This window comes from Sprattus sprattus, assembly GCF_963457725.1.
Source record: "Sprattus sprattus genome assembly, chromosome: 15".
In the NCBI taxonomy this organism is placed as follows: Eukaryota; Metazoa; Chordata; class Actinopteri; order Clupeiformes; family Clupeidae; genus Sprattus; species Sprattus sprattus.
In genome coordinates, this window is record NC_137913.1 from 16,788,762 (window position 1) to 16,810,072 (window position 21,311).

Sequence of the window (21,311 nt, forward strand, 5' to 3'; positions counted from 1 at the left end):
CGGTGCAGATAATCTCATCCTGAGGTATCGTTTCAAACACTAAGCTCATATCAAACTCCAGCCTTAAAGCCTTATCCAGAAAAGAAGCTTAAAAAAAATGGTTAGAAATTAGTAAAATCACTACTCATAACTTTAAGCACAGTATTATTTCCCCCTGTAAATGATAGGCCCCAAATGTATAGCTATGCAGCCACTTGAATACTTTTTTAATTGACGATAATGACTTGGAACACAGAGGGAAAGCCAACATAATTTATGTCTCATTTGAGCCAAAATGCCTGTTCTGTGTAGTGACGAACACTGCCGCAGAAAGAGCTGTAATATATCTCTGGGCTCTGTGGCATCTACTGAATGTCAATGAATGCAAAGCTGGGAGGAAGAGAGGAGAGGAGAGAGAGGGCACCATGGATAATTACTTATCAGCCTGCCTCAGCGTCATCCCTGAGCCGGCCACAGAGCCCTGCGTGTCCGCGGTGACACAGAACTCAGAAAGGGCCTTTTGGTCTGGGAGCTAAAGCTTTTTGTGCATTCCTGTATCATTTCTGTAGTGACCCACACCTCAGGTTATGTATTCAGCTTCACCCCAAGGGCAGCCCAGAGCGGATATAGTTACTGACAACTGGAGAAGAAGTGCATTTGACTGGTTTAATATATGCTGCCATTATGAGAACAGTGACTGGATGAATACTAATGGAGTAATGCATAACAACCTGCTTTATACGCATGTTCAGATGTATATGACTGCATGGTTTTTGTGGAGTGGCTAAATAAGAGTCTGTTCCATAAATAATAGAATCTTTGTAGGTGACATGTCAAGCTTCCGGAACATGGCCAGAGATTTGATTTAATCCCAGAGTCCGGATGTCTGTGTGACACATTGCAATCTTTAAGATGAGAATTCCTCCCATCAACACATCAGCTTTTTCAGTCTTTCTCCTCTGACATCCCTTGAGACGGAGAATTTGAGACAGGGAGGAAAAAAAGCATCGTGAATCCAGCTAATGTCTGACAAATTAGGGGGAAATAGGTCACAGGCTGAAAATAAGTTCTGTTACTGCTGTTGGTGAGAAAATACTGGGGATGTTAGACGTGGAGTCAAGAAGAAATCATTCTAGACAGAAGTTACAGAAGTTACTAGACAAAAGTGATCCCTTAAACTTTTCATGCACTGCCCCATCTGTAGTATTTATTTATCCATCATCCATCATTCCTCTTTACGTCCATCCATGCTCCTATAAGTGCATCTGTTTAATGGGCTGTACAGATTGCCGTCTCATATCTGGACACTTTATATCCTACATCACCATCAAAGTGGGAGACAATATTTAAAAACACTCCAGACTGTCAGAAGAGGAGCAGATTGAATCCATTTTCAATATGGCGGTGGTTAACTGAGAGTCCCTGTAGAATCACCAAAGGGAGAAGGCATTCCCTTTTCCAGATGATCCCCCTTCAAGTTGACACCTAGTTTAGAAAAACATGCTGACACTCGACGTGAAATTTAAAGTCTGTTGCGGCAGTACAGCCAGCCCAGGGGCGGCGGAGATAAAAATAAATTGCTTCACTAAAATGAACTTTTTTAAGAAAAAAATGAAAACATGTTTTATTTTTTATGAGGGAGAACCACCATAGCCAAAATGTTTGGTCGTTTAATTTAAGTTTAGTGGAAGTTTGAGATAGACATGGCAGAGGTGTGGATGTTTACAAGTGTGTGTGTGTGTGTGTGTGTGTGTGTGTGTGTGTGTATGTACGTGCGCATCTGTGTTTGTGTGTGTGTGAGATATCTGCATAGCAAGCAGTTCAGTGTTTGCTTTCCAGCACTAGCCCTGCTTCCTACAGACACAAAATGCTACTGACTGATATGGCATACTGTTTTCTACTTTAAAGAAACTATCATAACATTACCATGAATTACTTCAAAAGGCTTCTCAATCCTAGCATTACCATGCATTACTTCAGAAGGCTTCACTATCCTAATATCCCCATGCATTTCTTCAGAAAACTTCATCCTGAGTGACAAACATACATTAATCTCTCCATGGGATGTGTCCCTGGACATCCACCCCTTGGCCTTAGCGTGGCTTGTGTCTCACTTCAGCACGGAGCTACAAGAAACTCACTGACCTGAAAAAGTGTTTGCTGTTGATGTTGTTCAAAAGCAGTGCTTTTAACACATTCTCTGGCGCTCCGCAAGGGTCAGGCACAGCTCGGGCTCAGACACTATCACTACTTCCTCCAATTAGTGTTCCTATCTCAAAAGGCCACTGGCCTCCTGGTGCGCAGGCAGTTTTAATTCGATTAAAAGTGGAAGTTTGAGGCGTCTATCAAGTGATTTATTCCCTTGCAACACCCCCCCCCCCCCCCCCCCCCTCCTTGTGTGCAGATTGGGTGCACTGCTTAACAATGAGACAACGAGACAAGCATCAGATATTACTATTGAAAGGTGTCATAAAAATGGGTGACACAGCACATAATTAAGGATGAATGAGACAAAGCGTGTGTCAATAATTTATGAGCACCTACACCCAGCTGTCCATGATAACATGATATTAGTTATGTTGTTAATGAAACAGAAGTCCAAATTGAACGGTGCTAACAAACCCCACTTAGCTGTCTATTATACAGAAAACATCATCATCTGAATAGTCCTACATCAGTATGCAGAGGGATGTGCTTACGTAATTTGTCATTGCATCCAGATTCTCATTCTATTCCAATTTGTTTTCAGAGTCCCATTAACTTAGCTCTTGTTGGACACTTAATGTGATGCCAAAAGACAGCCTGGGCTCAACATTTCTCATTTGTTTCACCTTTAAAGTGTCCTATCACTAAGAAATCCAGTCGAGACCCAGGGGTCTAATAAAGTGGCATTTGGCTGGAGATTGAGCAGTGGATGGTGGCTGGCCTGTCTGTACCAAGCTGTGATGTTAGCGCAGTTGGAAGGAGGTCGTAGACTCAAGGTCAGAAACCTGCCGTTGGGCTCTCCGAAGGAAAGAAGAGGAGAGGAACAGGGCAGAATGCGGAGGTTGGTGTAATTGTTTTTCGTTGGTTCGTTTTTTCTTTCTTCCCTTTGTTGGGCGCACTGCTTGAACCCATCAGAATGCGGCTGTGCCGTTTTACTCTCCGCACCAGCCTCCCTGGGCGAGGCAAGAGGGATCGCTTGTACTTCGGAGAAAGTGCGTGTGAGCGCGTCATTACCCAACCAACCACCGCCGCCCCCATAACCGCCAGCACCGGCAGCTGCACAGTCAAACAGCGTGCCCAGGGTGCCAGAAGAACCTCACCATTCAGCCCCCTCGACGCATGAAATTATTCGCATGCACCGGGTGTTCGGTCCGACATGCGCTTTCAATTATTTCCCAAGTAAACACGCTGGCCTCTGTGGGGAGGATACCGCACTGGCCATATCCGCAGTCAGTTATTGCAAACAGTCCATGTTCAATGGGCGAGCTCTTGAAAACTAATTGGAGTTGTGCCTTTTCCTGATTGGAGAGGTCCCCCTTGAATGATTAATAAAGTCCAGGTGCTGATTTTCAGAGGGCGCTGGAGATTCATCATTAATGCAGGTGGAAGAGACTCTCATTCATCTTATAGAATTGAGAAGGGATCAGCTCCTAAATCACCCAGGACACACGGCGTGGTTATTGCGAATGGCCATGCCTGTTAATATCCTATCTAGCTCACTGAAATGCAGAGGTGTAATGCTTGCTGGTGCAGAACATTCCCATCAGTGGCCAAGTAATTGGTTATACGACAGCGCCTAAGACTTGCAGAGCTGGGTATTCGTATGCAGCGTGCGGAGGAAAGCCAGATCCAAATTTGCAGAGTACGGGTCCCGGCTCTTGTGCAGACGGGCCACTGATGTTAGACTGTCTTGACCAACTGAGTAGGGACATTTGGAAAATTGCAACATTACGATGCTGCTCAAAAATGAGACATTCCAGAATTCATGGGCCGTGGCGTTCTTAAGCTCGTGTACTTAGATAGAATTCTTTCTCATCTCAATGAAGAGTGGTGTGTCTTCTCTCGTTTAGTGTCAGTCTGCAGTGCTGGTATCATGGATGAGCTGTAACCACCGAAAATGCAACTCTAAAATCAAATGCCCCTGCCTCATGTCACAAACACTTAATACGTTACCAAAATGACTTTGACATCACATCAGTCTCCACACCGTACTTCAATTCATGTCAAGAGGCTTTATTACAGCAGAGGCGTGCATCTACCAAATGAATAATAAAAAAAGTCTCTTGACTTTCACAAGCACCAGATCATCATCAAAAGGTCATTGAGGGTTAAAGTGATTTGAGCCACGTCTAAATGTACATGTATGTGTACACATACAGTATATACATATATATATATTTTCAATTGTCAGAAGGAATCAAAATGCCCAGGGATCGTTGTCATCGTCTGCTTTTCTATCCCCGGTTTCCTGTTTAGTTTTTTTTCGTACATGTATTTGTGTCACATTCCATCTTGCCTTGTTTATTTATGGATGTCAACAGGCCAGATGTATTTCCTGGTGGCAGAAGGCCAGGAGGAAATGTACAATGTAGCCATCTTTGACTTTGGGCTGAGCTTTGTGTGAAACATGACAGATTGCTACTCATATCAACTCTTTTGATTAACACCATGCCCCCGGACTACTGGGGGAAAAAGTTGATTTATCTTGATGGGGGAATTCCTTGTTTTCTCTCCTATGTATGCCTGTGGGATAGGGACACACTGTGATTTATTTGTGTGTACAAGCGCTGCTTTCATCAGCCTCTTCCTGACCTGCAGCCAATGAAGAGTTATTTTGTCTGGTTTATGATCACAAGGCTGAAAGCTTCATTCAATGACTGATTCTTTCATACACACCATCACACACACACACACACACACACACACACACACACACACACACACACACACACACACACACACACACATCTGATTCAGTTTTGTACTCTCTGAAATCCTGCAACAACTTTCTTAGTGGCTATGAATTTAGACAGAACAAATCACAGATGGCGAGGAGGCAGGCCCTATCAATGTAAACAGAGCCCACGAAAGGGACACAAGACAAATTGACCACAAACACTCTGACACCTGGGGACAGGGCCAAGGAGGGACTTTATTGACAGAGACAGCTCGATCGACTGATGCTTTTTCACTGTGTTAATCCACAGCGATGTTAGCAGGAGGCTCTGAGTAACAGAAACACATCTTCATAAAGAGTCAGCTGACGTGTGTTCATTGCTTTGAGGTACTGGACCCGTTATCAACTATCGCTGATCCTAATTTGGAGAATTCCTCACAAAGTAGACAATTAAATGATGTTAATACTGTAAACTTGTCCAGGCCACCATGAATTAGTTGCATGTCAGGTACAAACAGGAAATACCAATGCCTCCAGCATGTTCAGGCATAACTTAGATGATTTAGTAATAATTCATGTCTTTATACTAAAGTAAATGAAGACTCCTTGTGTGTATAATGTCAGTATTGTTGGAATAGTTTGGATATAATTACTTGAGAGCAGGGGCGCTGACTGGCGGGGAAAGGTGGTACTGATTCTAACGGCCCAGCCCAACGCAGCACGGCCCACGGCCCGCGGATGGCAATTAATAATATAATATTAATATTCTTGCCTTTTTTTTTTTTTTAAATGTCTCATTACAAAGAAATGGTAATTGGAAATAAACGTATTAAACTCACAACTGTCGATTTCCATAACGTTTTCGTTAGTTATTTAACATATTGTCATTTGCCCTTCCCCCTGAGCTCTTGCGAAATGGTTCGGCCGCAACGCGCGATGCGTTGAATCGAACAGCATCCGAAATGCGAGATGCTGGCACTGACAGGCAGCAGGTGTACAGAGCGGCTGGGCTGGCTGAGGTCAGGTCTTAACCTAGGGTGACCAGACGTCCCGGTTTTACCGGGACCCTCCCGATTTTACCGGGACCCTCCCGATTTTGAGTTGCGTGTCCCGCGTCCCGGCAAAAACCTGTCGGGACGCTAATATGTCCCGGTTTACACCAACCAAATCGTCCCGGTTGTCAGCGATTACATAGCCGATGTGGTCTTATTATAGCCTGATCATTATCTAAACCCATGTAGAAATACTAATAAAGTGTCCAGCGTATGATTTGAACAATGTGTGCGTGTGTCAGTCAATCAAAGTGGTCTGCGTCTGCATAACCTGTGCAACCAGCGTTACAATGTATTTGTTTCTGCCTAACGTCTCTTCAAGACAGCCAGGATTATAGCCATGGAGTTAAGCTCAAAGTAAACGGTGCAAGGAGTGAAATTGTAAGTACAGGTAGTTACAGAATGTGGCTGTATCTGTTATCTGTAGTTGTTAACGATTGTTACCTGCTCAAATGTAGGTTTACTTGAGGTTAATGAAAGGGAATATTGTAATGTAGTGGGCTATGTTAACACTAAGCTAGCTAGCTATTTTGTTAGTGTGAACGAGCAAATTCGAAATACAAGAAATAACTACCGACATCTCTCTATTCTTTGCATTAATATATCTCTCTAGTATTTCGAAACAATAATATCAGTCCCTACCTATAGAATGTTGGTTTTTATAATCAGTTATTAATGCTAGTGAATCTTAATTTGACATAATTAAAGAGAATGCATTGGGTGCCTTCCATTTCAGCCCATTATACAATATATTTATCATTGATAATGAAGATTTATTTCAAATGGGCACCCCAAAAAATTGCCGCGCGCTGCGCGCGCAAACATGCCTATCCCCTAGAATCTTTCATAGGGCCCAAAATTCCTGGCAGCGCCCCTGCTTGAGAGGGTGGTTCACGTAAGCACCATTATGGCATACTGTTTTTCAGTGGAACAGGAGGGCGTGTCTCCCAGCATGATCAAGCCCCTTTCTGCAATGTATGCACTCCCACGAAATAGCTCGCCTGCCACTGTGCTAAAATGGTCCATGCGTCACAAGGGCTGATCGGAATGACATGGCAAACAGTGCTTTCCGCCTCCCGGCGTCTGGGCATGTTTTGATTGACTTTCTACCTCCTACACCATTTTACCAATGGAGTCAGTGTCATATGTTTACTGCATATGGCTATCAAAGCAGGGAAGCTCCTAGTTGGAAGCTTCCCATGTAAGATTACCCCCCCCCCAACCCCCCCCCCCACCCCCAGGTTTAGAAGACACATTATATAACAAGTGTTATAACAAGCTTGCTAACATCGCTAATGGGATGTCTTACGAGCGGCTAAACTCAGCGAAACCTGTTGAAATGTGCTTACTTTGTTTATGACAAACTAGCGAGTCAACAACTTTCCTAACACAGTTCAGCAGAAAGTAGCCCACTAGCTGGCGGCTCCAGAAACTCCATAGTGTTACTTTAAGCATGAGTCACACCAATCTGTGAAATACAAGATAGCTCACAGGCATTGGTCACAATATAGCACTTGGTACATTTAACTGTAGAACGTACCAAGTACTGTGTCTTTTCAATGCGTTCTCTCTCACAGACAGGTCTAGTTTAAAGGAGAATTCTCAGTTCAAAGTAGAATTCTAAGGTCAAAATGCATAATGCAAAAAACAATAAAATGCATAAAACAACCGTGATTGATATAGTTATAGTTATGCAGATGATAGACAGATCTGTCAACAGGTGACTACAGCCCAATAGACTCTTTGTATCTATTTTTAGATCAAATAAATCATTGGATGAGCCCAAATAAAAAAAACACAAAACAGAGATTATTGTGTCTTGCAACAAAGAGAAGATAATTAGCACTATTACGACTAATTAGTAGACTGTTAGGCACATAAGAGTCAAATACCTTTATTATCAGTGGGGATCAGGTTATTTTCACTATAGTCATCCTTCTTTTTACGCCATGCCCACATTGAGGGTCTGTCGCCAAAAAGCTTAATTTTCTTTTCATCTGGCCAGTCCAAGTCCTGGTAGCATTTTTTTCTGCCATGCTCTCCAAAGTATCTGTTGGCATTGAAGTGGCATCTGATGGTCATCTTGGAGACTTGGTGCCCCTGTAACAGTGATCCTTGATTTTTTTTGTGTTTTTTTTGCCTCTCTTACCATCTTCCTCAATGCTTCAGTTACATAACATTTATAATCATTTTTAGGGGTGCCAATAATTGTGTCACATGTTATTCTGTTAAAAAAATCCTTTTTTCTTGGATGAGGGACCTTTTTTCTAAAAATACATTTACTTAAGTTAAAGGTAGGGTTTTCTGTATGAGATAAGGCTAATTCACCAAAAGGATAATTTCTTATAACCCTTTTTTTTCTAATCTTTATAATTTACAATGTTGTATTTATGTAAAGCACATTGAATTGCCACTGTGAATGAAATATGGTATATTAACTTACCTAGCATGACACAATTCAGGCATTAGCGATATGGCCTAGTATTATTTAGTGATAGGAAGTCAATGATTATCTCTGAAAATGGTTCTCTTGGGTCATGCCTTCTACTTTACTTTTTTATATAAATGTTTTATATATTTGTATCTTATATACTGTGTTTTATCTGAAGAATTTCTCTTATGTGAAGTACTTAGTATGTTTGTATGTTTTATGATCACTGTATGCGCCTATACACCAGAGCAAATTCCAGGTAGGTGTAAACCTACTTGGCAATAACTACAATTCTGATTCTGATTCTGATGTCCATGGGTTCAGGATTTACCTCTGTCCACATATCCTGTCATTTAAAACCTGCAGTGAGTACAAAGTGAAAAAGAAAACTGCATATATTATCAGCAACTCAAATCTATCCAGAATCAAGATCATTCTAAACATCAATCCTATCCATTATAGTACAACACTACATCGATCCGATGTTTCCACTCTCCTAACGGGCTATGTAAACAGGTTTCTGGAGTTAGTCATGTCGACTTCCTTTGCCAGACAATGTTGACCTGCGGTTAAGAGTATATACATTAATGTGTGTGTAATGAGATGATGTTCATTTGTGTGGGTAATGTGTTTGTTTAGACTATGTATACAATATGTCAAATAAAAGTAGGCTGCGTTTAAAGTTTTATTCTTGTCTGTTTAATAAGCCACTGAACAAACATGCGGAGAAAATATTATCTTTGCTACTATATCGTCATCTTCACTGCTTTTATCGTTGAACTGCAAAAGAGGTAAGTTGCTCCATGCGAACTGTAACATCATGTCATTATCACTTTACATCATGTCAGTGTATCACCTAGCCACAGCACAATTTATTGACTTTATATTGTCGTCATAATGTGCGCAATGACAAACCTTCTGTGTAACAATATCTTGATTGTATTGGTATGTCACTATTTGTTCTGTGGGTAGTTTACCTATAGCTGAATGGTAATATTTTTTGATTTTAAATATGGAAGCATTTAACCTTTATATAGCACCTCTTAGGCATATTGTCATTTGATAACTGAAATAAAGATTGGTGTGGGAAGCCAAGTGGTGCTCTGTGCTGATCTGGGAGAGGGGTGTTCTCCAGAGAAGGAGATTTTTTTTTAAAACAGTTGTTGGAGAACCAGTTGGCATTGCATTGCATGTTCAATTTGAAATAGCTTTCTAATAAGACGCTATTGAAAAGGGAGCCAGTTGTGTGTGGACTCAACAAGGTTAGTAACCAATCAACCATCTATCACTTGAACTATATGACAATTGTACAGGAAATGCCTTTAAATTCAACCTAATTACTGTAAGGCATATCATACTATTTGCTATCATACTATATTAATAGTATTCGGTCACCAATCTATCTGTGGGCTCAGCCTCCCAGCAAACCTCCCGCTTCTGTACTTGACTGTACCCAAACGCATGACAAGACAGAAGAGACACAGGGAAGGTTAATATCAAATCTCCTAGATGGAAATTCAATTACATTTCTATAGCGCCAAAACAATAAAATTGTCTTTACTCTGAACTGTTTTCTGTTCCTAAGAACTTTACATTTTGATCTATTCTTTTTTAAAGGTGTCTAAGGGCAAGCCCAGGGCAAGGAGCATGTTGTGGGTCTGAAGAGGAATAAGTAACTGTCACACCGAACCTGTCTATCCAGTCATGATGTTCACTCATGTCCATCAGTAACATTTAGAACAGTTCATATAAATCATTTAAACAGCTAGGACATTGTGACATGCAGGTTCATGTACATCAGCAGTAAAACATAGGACAAACCATATGTATGAAGCGTATGTGGTGAATAACTGAAGCAGTAATACTGGGAGGAGGAGCTGGAGAATGAGTAGGCTTTAATGCAGCCTAGAACTTAATTTTTGGGTGGACTTGTAAGGCATAGCAAGTGTGAAGATTATAAAATGTGGCCTTCCCAGTCAAAGTTATCAAGAGTTATTTCAGAATTCCCATAGACATTTGTGCCTTTTCCATGTTGTTGTGCTTATTGTTCATGCTGATGCAAATATGCAGAGAGTTTGTTACAAGCCTAAGGACCCTCTGAGACTTGGAAGAGGCTGATATTTATGTTAGTGCAGTGAGAGAGGTCATCTGTTGTTGACCTAACATCATCAACACTTAACATTGATAGGCCATTAGTATGCGATGAAATAAATCTTACATTAATCAATAGGTGTAAATAAGTGTAAATGTGTTAGGTTAAGTTGCAGGCTTTCATTCTGTTGATGCACTTTCCTTTAAAGGAACAGTGTGTAGTTTTTAGTGGGATTGGCAAGGCATGATCATAATGTTGATGGAACTGGAATTATTGTTATTATTATAGGTAAAGATGTACTTCTCTGTATCTACAACTCACTCTGAACGTATACTACAGTGCCACTTGAAAGTATGTGAACCCCTTGAGCACTTAAGCGTTTTCTGTTGTTTTACCATGATTTTTAATTTTTTTATCACCAATTTTCCATAGATGAAATGTCAGGTTTATGTTTATCATTTGCATGTACTTGTTTAGAGGAAATTGTTTGAGTAGCCGAAAAACTACATAAAACATGGAATTAGTCCATTTCAAAAGTAAGGGAACCCCCAGCTGAATTGATGGAAGTCAAGCAGGTAACAGATGCTGCCAGAGAGGTCTGAAACTCTTTAGAGGTGATGTGTGGGTTGACTTTTACCTGATTTATTCTTCTTCTGGTGCTTCTTGGTGATGGTCTTGATGGGCGTCCACTTCTAGGCAGAGATGCGGTCATGTTGAATGCCCTCCATTTCAAAATTATTTGTCTTGGATGGATGGATGGAGCTGGAATCTTTTGGAGATGGTCTTATAGCTTTCCCAAGACTGATGGGCTGTCAGAACCTTCTTCCTGATGTTCGCGGATATCTCGTTTCCTTTCGGCATTGTTGATCTGCGTGGGTACACCTTGGCACTACAGTAGTTTGGTTGGTTTCCTCTCTTTTTTAATCTGTGTTGCCCAAACCTTTCCCTAAGGATGTCTCAGATGATCGGTTTGCTTCATTGACTAATTAAGCACCCAAATAAGTTTCACTGAATCTGTTACCTGCTTGACTTTACCAATTCAGCTAGGGGTTCACTTACTTTTGAAATGGACTAATTTCATGTTTCATGTAGTCTTTTGGCTACTCAAACAATTCCCTCTAAAAAAAGTACATGCAAATGATAAACATAAACCTGACATTCCTTCTATGGACAATTGGTGATGAAAAAAATGAAAAATCATGGTAAAACAACAGAAAACTCCTAAGTGGTCAAGGGGTTCACATACTTTAAAGTGGCACTGTACGTCTGTCTCTCACTGAGATCCAATGCAAATGACATGTGACCTTCCCCCCCCCCTCTTCCTGCTAGAGGCCTTGTGTCCTGGCATCCCCATCCCCCCATAGGTGACCCTCTCAAATGTATCCCACCCCCCCTTCTCTTTGTATAAAACCTGATAGCATACTGCATCAGGTTAGACCGTTCTTGAACCAACAGCGAGAGGGGTCTCCATGCTGTAATACAAGCCAACTGAAACCGACTCGGCCTCCTGTCCATTCTTCAACTTTAGCGTGCTATTATTATTCCATTAGATGGTCCTTCGATGCCGGTAGATATACATCTATCTGAAACAGCAAAAGAATATGAGCCGACGCTTCAAAAACTTTGAACGGAGACAGGTAAGCTTTTTAGCATCTTTCTGTGTACAGAGGTTGTGTGGGGGTGAGAGACAGAGCAATTTCATAAATATATAGCACTTAATTCAGCCTCAACTCTTTACATATCCAGCGCTAAGCGTAAAGTGCACAGGCATCGGCCAGTTTAAACCAGAAATTAACAACGTTATCGTTCCGGACGTTGTACTAGGGTCGTGACTGTAGCGCGTGTTTTAGGTAAACACTGTGCCGCGCGGACTAGTAAACGTGATCGAGGCGTGTTTTACATACACAGTCTCGGACGTTTTTATTATTCGGCGTTTAGTAGACCTATGCATTTTTAAAAGCACTGTGTCGGCGCTGTTATTGGGAAGGCACGAGTGCGAGACGAACTGTGTCTTGGGAGCGGCATTGGCTCTGTTTGTAACGCTTTACAAATTGAGAAGTCTACCATTGTAAGCTTTCGGTTAAATAAACTGGGTACTGTACGGATATGAAAGAGGTCTCTCATCTGCTTAACCGGCCTCTGCACATAGAAAAAGTCCCGTTCGCTATAATTGACTTATACTATTCATTATAAGGACCAGGAAGAGTCGGTTTCGGTTGGTTTGTTTCAGCGTGATATGTTTGTCTGTTCCGTGTTTCATGTTCGTTGTGTAAGCCTGTGTGCGTCCATCTGTGTTGTCTTTGTTCTTAAAGTGGCCAGGCTTGACTATCAGTAGTGATTCAAACAGCCATCTATCCCATTGTCTAAATTGATCTAACTTAGCCAGTTAGAAGGAGAGGAGTGAAGACTTTTAACAAAGCCGTCATCCTGGGTGTATATGTTTAAGATACATGGAAATAAGATGCCTTTACGGAAAAACATACGTAAATGTATAGACACATTAGCTGGGCCCACAATATGTTGGAATGCCCCTTTTAAGTAAAATCAAATGAGCTCGCTGTTCAAGTGATCTGTCGATAGTCAAATAACGCCAGTGAATGTTGAGGAGGCAAACTTCTGCTAACTCTCTGTGTTCTGTGTTGCCTACATGTTGTAACCAGATTATTAACTTCTCTTGTCTTTGTTTCCCCGCGAGTCAGACAACGCGTGTTCTGAGCGAACAACTGCGCAAGCGCTCTCTTGTCTGTGTTTCCCCGCGAGTCAGACAACGCGTGTTCTGAGCGAACAACTGCGCAAGCGCGCGCGTGTGTGTGTGTGTGTGTGGGCTGGCCAGCCGATGAATGAATGTACTTACACGACTCCTAGCCGATGACTGACTTCACTGCCACTCACTGACTGAGTGAGAATATAGAATGACATACTTTTGACTGTTTTGTTTATTGTCTGGTATATGACTTTTGACTGTTTTTGTTTATTGTCTGGTATGATTTAAGTCTGACAATGCCTTGCTTTAACTTGTATTTACTTTTCAAAGGTGATAGCTTCCAAGCTATCATATAGGGGATTTGAAGGCTTGTTGTGACTTATCTGCATTATTTTACGTTGTCTTTTGTTTGTCACAACCGTATTCCTTTTTATATTATTTTGTCAAAGTATTGTGCTATGTTGTTCCACCTGTATTCCTTTTTATTTTTATTTTGTCAAAGTCAGGTGCTATTTGTCTTTGTTTGTTTCAACCTTTATTTTTATTTACTCCAAGCCATGTGCCTTGGCCCCTTAAGTAATCTTGCAGAATCCTTTTACCAAGCACCCCTCCCCCATATCACAGTCAAATGCAAATGTTTGAATGGCTCTAAAACCCCTCATACTGTTGAGGTTTCTCATGCGGACCCTGAGATCACACACAACACTTTAGGAGAAGACTACCCCTCCCCTGACCATCTGCAGCCATCAACACACCCTATCTAAAGGCATTTTTATACTTCTACGATTCTCTCCGATTTGGTCGTAGAGGGACACTTTGGCACGCCTTGGCACGCCTTGGTAACACCTTCACCCAGGTGTTGCCGCCCATCCGACCCGTCGGAGAGCCGTCGGAGAGCTGGTCGGAGACAAACGCTTTTTTCTAACATTTCTTAAAGAGACGGAGAGAGTCGGAGACCCCCTTGGCTGTGATTGGCCAGTTTACGACATCATTTCCGGAATCACACATGTCAGGACCTCACATTTCCTGTTTTCTGTCAAAATGTTTTAGTACGACTTTGGTAAACTACAAAGCTGCACAGCATGCAGCATTAGGCTACCGTATTTTATATAAACCCTCGAAAAGTACATTTCTCCCGACCACTGTTGGTCTCTTGGCTGGTGGATCGGTGTTGAAAGTGCCTTCTCCAACCAGCTTCAACTGACATCTAACGTAATTTGCTACGGAGTAATGCTGGCAGCATAATTACTTTGCATCTATTAAATAGGAAATGTATTTCATGTATGTGTAGAACCTATTTAGAATGACTGACTTTACATAAAACGGCAGTGAAAGACATTTGAGTCAAACATTACTTTTGCCTCAATGAGGGTGGCGTGTGAGAGCATAATCGGCACGACAACGTTGTACTTATTAGCAGCACACTTTTGAGAGTTATTGTGAATACGCTAACGCTTGATTTAGCGGAAAATCTAGTAAACGTACGTACCACCTGTCTCCTGTTCTGTTGTTGTTGTAGTTGTCGCTCAAATCGCTACAGGCACGTCCTCTGCGTATAACTCAAACTAGTCCAGCAGCTCCACCATCAACCATTGTCTGTTAGTTGTTAGTTCTCTTGTTGTGTTTCTGATATAACTATAACACTGCATGTGGATTTGTATGAAGACTGCAGTGGGTTTAATTTTCTGCCCCTTACTTCATAGTTCTACGGGTATTTCTGTTCGAAGTGTGCATGCTTTGTTTTATAGTGACGTTTCACGCTAACACTTTTGACAAGGGCAACCGTCTCGTTGCAGATTAAACACATCGGTTTTGTCCTGCCCACAAGCAGCACAAATGCATAGCCTACTTGTCAGTCCACTCTGTCTTAAATTCGAGAGTTTTGGAATCAACTTTTCGTGTGTGAGAGCCTGGCAGATGATCATTAGTAAGTGTGCTAATGTATGTGTTTTTCCAATATATTCATGGTTGAAATCGCAGTCCCACAACTGTATGTTGAGGTATGCATGTTCTTGCTGTGTGTCTGATATAACTATAACACTGCATGATGTATGATGTATGAAGAATACCGTGGGTTTATTTTTCTGGCCCTGTCCTCAGAGTTTGGGGGGTAATTTTGTTCGAAGTGTGCATGCTTTGTTTCATAGTGACACATTCACGTTACCACTTTTTGACAAGGGCAACCGTCTCGTGGCCAATGAGTGCATTGTCATAGCGTTGTAGTTATTCAAAGGTTACCCAGCGATCATTGCAGTATGAATGTGACAAAAATACCAAAGAAAATAAGAACGTATTCATTTTATTGGATCGTTTTATAATAGTTTCTGTATTGTATGTAAGATAAGCATATCGTTTTGTTATAAATCGCAATGTTTTTCACAAAAAAATGACCACCACGATGGAGATACATTTGCCTACTCAAGTGAATAGCATTAGACATGGTAATGTTGACTGTGCTACATGTCTCCAAGGCCCATGTGACTGCACCTGCCCGACAGGTCTTGAAGCAGCATCCGTGTCATGTCAGTGACAGTTGGGAGGAAAAACAATCAATGACTTCCAATAAAGAGGTTATGTGGTAGCTACGGGCTCGACAAACAGTAGTTACCCCACCCAGCGGTCTGGCGTTGAATAGGTTGAATAGGCTTTAGGACGCATAGCCGTCGGAGTAGTATGAAAGCCCGACCAGTACGTTCAATTTTTTCTGAATCAACCGCCTGCCCCCGCCCGCCCATTTTTTTTTCGAGGACGGAGAGGGATGCAGAAGTATAAATTAGGCTTAACACCTCCCTGTGTCCCGGGTGTTTTTGGCTCCGGCTTAGGTCATGGACTGTCCAGCTCTCCTCAGAGATACACACTCAGCCTAAACAAGGCTTGTTGTGACTTATCTGCACTATTTTATGTTGTCTTTTGTTTGATGTGAGATCTCCCTACTGTGCTATTTTGTTTCCTGTATTCCTTTTTATTTTATTTTGTCAATGTCTTGTGCTATTTGTCTTTGTTTGGTCCAACCTTCCATTTTATTTTACCATGCTTGTGCCTTCACTCATGAAGTAGTCATTTCATTTCCTGTTACCAAACACCCCTACCCCTCCCCCATATCACAGTCAAATGCAAATGCTTTAATGTTCTCCAAACACCTCATGCTTTTGTTGGCTTCTCATGTGAGACTTGATAAGTACCCGCAGCCAAGAATCTCAGGACCCTGAGATGGCCATGGACTGTTCAGCTCTCCTCAGAGATACACACTCAGCCTAAACAAGAGGACTCTTGACAACCCTGTGACCACAAAGGAAACCTGAACTCATCAACTGGCCATCCACGTGCTTGGTGTTTCAGCACCTGATTCAGCACGTCTTGCCATGATAGAGACTACCCACCCAGAAAACATGGCAGAAGGACTCTGCATGTGGGCTCTGTGTGTTCACAAGATAACTACTGATGGAACTGCAAAATAGATATTCCACTGTTAAATTGTATCATCCCTATCTGTAACATATTTCGATGTGTCCTGCCCTGATTGGCTGTTGCCTGGTTATTATTGTGTGAGCATATATATGCTCAATTGGGGGACTGATGGAACTGGAATTATTGTTATTATTATAGGTAAAGATGTACTTCTCTGTATCTACAACTCACTCTGAACGTATACTACGTCTGTCTCTCACTGAGATCCAATGCAAATGACATGTGACCCCCCCCCCCCCCCTCTTCCTGCTAGAGGCCTTGTGTCCTGGCATCCCCATCCCCCCATAGGTGACCCTCTCAAATGTATCCCACCCCCCCTTCTCTTTGTATAAAACCTGATAGCATACTGCATCAGGTTAGACCGTTTTTGAACCAACAGCGAGAGGGGTCTCCATGCTGTAATACAAGCCAACTGAAACCGACTCGGCCTCCTGTCCATTCTTCAACTTTAGCGTGCTATTATTATTCCATTAATGTAATTGTTGATGGATTGATTGATTGATTGACGTGGCATACAGTCTGTGAGCAGCCTGAGATATGCTTTCAGGGAGCAAATTGTGTTCTCTGTGAGAAAGCCCATCACACTCGCACCGGACTGCAGCTCTTCTCAGTGCTTTTCATCTCTCTATGATATCAGCCGGGAGCACATCTACCCCCACCCCCCTCCCTGACACCCGCCGCACCCCCCCTTCCCAGCAGATAAAAGAGTCAACCCCAGACCTGAATAGCCAGATCTGTCAGAGGAGTGCTGGTATGGCGCTGAGGGCAGTTCTGATGCTGAGGTAGTACTAGAGTCTGTGACTCACATTAAAGGCAAAATACACCACCAGCTGTAATGTGCGAGATGATTGATCGACCCTATGGCGTCTAGCTAGCGACTTAGAACTGCTGTAAGGCACCATGAGATTAAAATGCAATTAAAATGTTTGCTGATGTGAGAAATCGAGCTGATCGTGTCTTAACCTGATGAAAACGAAATCCTTTTGGCCTCTGCATATTTGAAAAGTCATGTGTGGTTTGCAGTCTTTCAGTGGCACGAACATCTGAGTCATTTTAAGGCGATCAGCTTTTTTTCCCAGGAGCAGTGCCCCAGTTTGTCACAGGTTGCTGAACTGTGGTATTGAACATCAGATGAGCCTCAAACACTCCACATGGGCGTACCTCTACATTCTTCAATGACCAGAGGCAGCCAGAGGCCGATGTTGATGGCTGATTACCTCACTACTGTGTGTTTCTGAGTGGTGTATGTTGTTTTGTTTCATTTTATTTTCTTCACTTTGGTTTCCGCTCACAGTTTTGTCGAGCTTTAAGTTTGCATCGGGACTCTCCCTGTGATCCACTCTGACATTGTGGCTGTGCGGTACATCTGTCACTGCTTGTCATTTATACTGCTGAACCAACTATGGTGCACCTTATGTTTTGGCACATAGAATATGATATATGACATAATATATATGATATGATATATGATTTATTATCCCTGCTGCTATCTCAGTGATATGGTGGTTGCTGGTATGCAACAGTGGCACATGGTAGCATGTTCACAGAACCAAAAAATTATTCAGGAAACTAACGTGAGGTGACAGGGAGTCATTTTTATGCACTCCTGCTTATAGCTTGTGAGAATGAAGATTTTGTACGGGGGGGGGGGGGGGGGAGATTTGTGGCTGGCGTTGTTGTCTTTTAGCTTGGGAGCGAAGAAGTGATTTTTTTATCTGTGCACGGCACTACTTTACATAAACCGCAGTGGGGTGCAGTCCGTCTGCACAGTGGAGTCTCACTGCTACGCGCTTGCCTGAAAGTTGTACCAAATTGATTTCCGAGAGCGAGCAGTCACATAACCTACATGTGAGGTACAGCGTTGCAGCTCAAGATAAAGCTCGCCGGCGCTTTTACTCCATCACGTTCCCCTCCTGCCGCCACTGATGAATCACCCTCATTAACTAACTCCCTTCTGCCACCCTTTCCTACCACACACACACACACACACACACACACACACACACACACACACACACACACACACACACACTACGATACAGGAAGAGACTACCCTCCAGAATGTTAAACTTTTGTTTAATGAAACCTGTTCTTAGATCCTAAGTGATCTGTCGTTCTTAGTGTGAGATTAAGTCGAGGAGCAGGGGGATTGAGCAGGGCAGGGTGTGTGAGTGTGTGTGAGTGTGTGATTTAAGAGTGTTTGAGTGTGTGTGTGTGTGGCCAAAACGGAGTGAGGCAAGGAGATAAAAAAGTTAAGACTGCCCTGGCAGATTAAAGGTCTGATGCTGTTATCAGATACCACAGTGGGTAACTCCCCAGAGGCCCAGGGAGATGAGATTCATCTTGTAAGACCCTGACACACTAAGTGACTTTTTTAAGGTGAAGTGAATGGGCAACCTTCCCTTGAGTGCAGATGGGAAAATGGAACACAATGTCAGAATCACAGTTAGGAAAACATTAATCTGAAAAAAAGTAGTGGTGCCAAAGGGGAACTGATAGAGAAAATGTTCTGCAAACAAAACCAAAGAAAATGTAATTTCACACTCTAATATATTGGGGCAGATTTGACTAAACTGAAGTCAGACACTGTTTGATATAACATTTATTTGTATGAAATACAAGTACCATACCACAGAAAGACACACAATTTTGTGCACTCAATAAACGTTTACAGGGTGAGGCGAATAATATGATTCATTGTCCCCTGCCAGAGACCTAAACCCTGAACAAGTTCATTGGTTATATTGTTATGTCACTCGCGAGGAGTAAATAAAAAAGTAGGTGTTTGATTGGATCAAAGTTTCTTGAAATGCTTTTGTTTCATGTAAACATTGATAAGAGAATTGATAAAAAGTAAAAGAAATTAGAAGTATTATGTCAAAGAACAAACATGCCTTTGATCTAGCTTTTGAAGAAAGAGTGTATTGCCTTTGCTTAACATATATTATAGTCTAGGGTATTATAGAAATAAATAAATAGTAAAAATAAATTTCATATTTGTCTTGTCCATATTTAGATATTTAAAATGAATATAGATATCTATGACTGAAAATGGCACAATGAGAAATTCTTTTGTGTGCTATGAGGTTTTTAAAGTGCAATTATAAAATAAACAATCCTATTTTTTCCTATTGTGTATGTGCAAATGCATGGATCTTTCAACAACAATACTTGAAACAGTTATATAATACTGCTCAGGTTTTCACACAATTATTTATATACGCTTACTGGAAAAATCACAACTCCACAACGTCTGTTTACCATATTGCTTCAGAGCAGTCAAAAGACTGCCAAACATGGAGTGTTCCTGGCCAGAAATCAATGTCGATACAGCTGCATTAGAACTTCATCAATAAAGTAATATACCAGCACTCAGACCCATTTTGACGAGTGCACGGTAAACAAGTACTTTTTCTTATTGTCTTCGGATTTACTTGAAGCTTTGGTTGAAATTGGAGCACAATGACAGAAATAAGCCTTCCTCCTCAACAGATCTGAAGTATTTCAGCGTATGGTAATGTCGGCAATGCCCCCCACCTGCAGACCCAAAGTTCTCCCGTCAGATCACATTTGATGTTTCGGTAATTTGTTCTGATATATCGCAGTGCATATTTGATACGAGACCCCTGGAGACATAAAGGAAGGATTTAGCAGTGTCTTGACATGGCAGAATGTAAACAATAAGGTGAACCAAGATCCTGTCCTCCACGCATACATTTCTGTCATACAAAACACAAAATGTTAAACAGCTTGATGAGGGAGTGAACCTTGAGACTCACAAACAGAAGCTTTTGCTCATCTCTGAATTCAAAAAAATTCATCTACAAATTAAAAAATCTGATGAATTATTCAAACGTCTTCAAAAATGTGGTGAATATATGTCAAATTAAGGTGAATAATCCACTCTGTCTCATGCTAACGAGCCGCCTAAAACCACCCCGACATTCACTCAATGATAAGGCAAAAATTCTGTGGCGAATGGAGCTTGATATTCTCTGAAATGGCCTCGGCCCTGATGCTTGGTAATGAATATTTGGTGTGGGACTAATAAATGCAAATTATTATTCATTGTGCATGCATTTACACTAATTTTTGTCATTATGGCACAACTTCAGACCCTTAAGGGCAGTCCCAGTGTGCACATTCTGTTCTAGATGTAGTTGTTCCTTCTTTCTTTCCATCACATACACTTACTTCTCTGAGCATGTTTCAATGTCTGTTGACATTACACTGACGCTGATACATTCTTCTCATGGGTTTGGAATCGGCCCTTTGGCAGTGAGATGTCATGGTGTGCTCAGTGCAACAGGTAGTCCACAGTACCTCATTACATCACTACAAATAACGACACACAACATGAGCATGTCCTAAACAGCCCTTTTGTTCATGCAGGTGATTCTACTACGTTATACATATTTTAGTTCTCTTTTTTTAGAGTTGCAACACAGGTGCTAAGCTAATCTCTTTGTCTCTTCATGAGAATACCCGCCCATCCACATCGAATTGGTCACAGTTTTTCATAGTTAGTTTACAGAATTTCAACATTTCATTGGGAAATGCTAGATGGCAAAAAGACACAGACATTACCACAGAGTGTCTGAGAGTTGTGTGTCTCAGTTTTCTTTGTTTTCCAAAATTAACAGACCACTTGAAAGGTGCTATGTTCTGGATGTCTAGATGCGGGCAGTACTTACAGTTGCTGC